Source organism: Neolamprologus multifasciatus, chromosome 2 (genome assembly GCF_963576455.1).
Source record: "Neolamprologus multifasciatus chromosome 2, fNeoMul1.2, whole genome shotgun sequence".
Classification (NCBI taxonomy): Eukaryota; Metazoa; Chordata; class Actinopteri; order Cichliformes; family Cichlidae; genus Neolamprologus; species Neolamprologus multifasciatus.
The window spans coordinates 34,223,039-34,224,405 of NC_140440.1; positions in this window are offsets into that span (position 1 = coordinate 34,223,039).

Below are 1,367 nucleotides of genomic sequence, written 5' to 3' on the forward strand. Positions count from 1 at the left end.
CATGATTTAACTAATTATGTTTTTTTGGGTTAAATAAAAAATCATTCTTTTGGACGTTAACCTGTGCCTAATTTTTCCTTCACTGCTCGGTCCATCACAACTTGCTTTCATGTAACCACTGCAGTGATTAAATAGACACTGACAAAGCTGGTTGCGTTCAAACAACCACATCTGGTAGCACTCTCACGCACTTTGAGGTTAGAAGTCAGCGAATTAGCTGCTAAATATACACAATGTATACAGACCGCCTCAACTCACTGTTTTAAGGAGATTTCCTACTTGAATAGTTTTGTAAACTGTTGCCATAGTACATTTTTGCTGCTTTCAGCTGCTGGTTTCCTTTGTTCACTACATGTGTGATTAGAGGCTATGAAAGAAAATATATGTGCACAGCCCATCCAACATCAACACCGCACGACTTGAAACTCAGCGTTCCCACTCTTTGGATTCCCATTACCTTAGAGTGTAATTGGCTGAACTCTCAAACATCCACACCCACACGCACAGCCTTTCATTTATTATAGAGGCATATTTCATATTTATACGTACATTTCACCAAACTGACAAGCTCAAAATTTGTATTATGAAATTAAGCAGACTAATTTACCAAAGGTTAATAAACTTTGAGAGAGACAGGAGGCTAATTGCAAACACCTTGACTATAACAAATGTTTAGAAATTATTACATTGTGTCTCATGTTACAGACTAAACTAAATGGAATTTGAAAATATTTTATTTATGTTTCATTTAATAAATGATTTAATAAATCAGTAGCTAATTATTTTCATCTGATGTGTTACTGGAAACAAAGAAGTAATTGATCTAAATAGTTATAAATAAGAGCCCGTCTGATCAGCAGAGTTCAACTTTTCATCGCATAAGAGTTTTAGACCCCATTAAACTAAAACTTGTATTCCACTTCCCATCCTTTCCCTACTTAAAGCAGCGTGAGACCATTTTCTTGTCGGTCATTAAATATTAATAAAATTAATTACCATCAGTAGGGGTGTAATGATTCATTCTGTGCACGGCTCCATTACTTATGAATTATGCTGATTCAACTGCATCCATCTGGTAAAATAAAGAAACAGAATGAATCCCTTCAGCAACAATCAATATCAAATTATTTGAACTCAACCATTCATGACTTTTTATAAAACTTGTTAAATATTTCTTATATATTGCAGCAGAGCCAGGGCGTCATTTGATCCATTTGCATGTATGACGGCATGAAGGCAGTTTGCATGGCTGTTGTTTTCTTAAGAAATCTATATCTAAATAATAGGATTTCTTTTTGAACAAACACTTAAATGGTGGCAAATTTTGATGTATATGGATCTGATGATACATCTACATACATATGCAC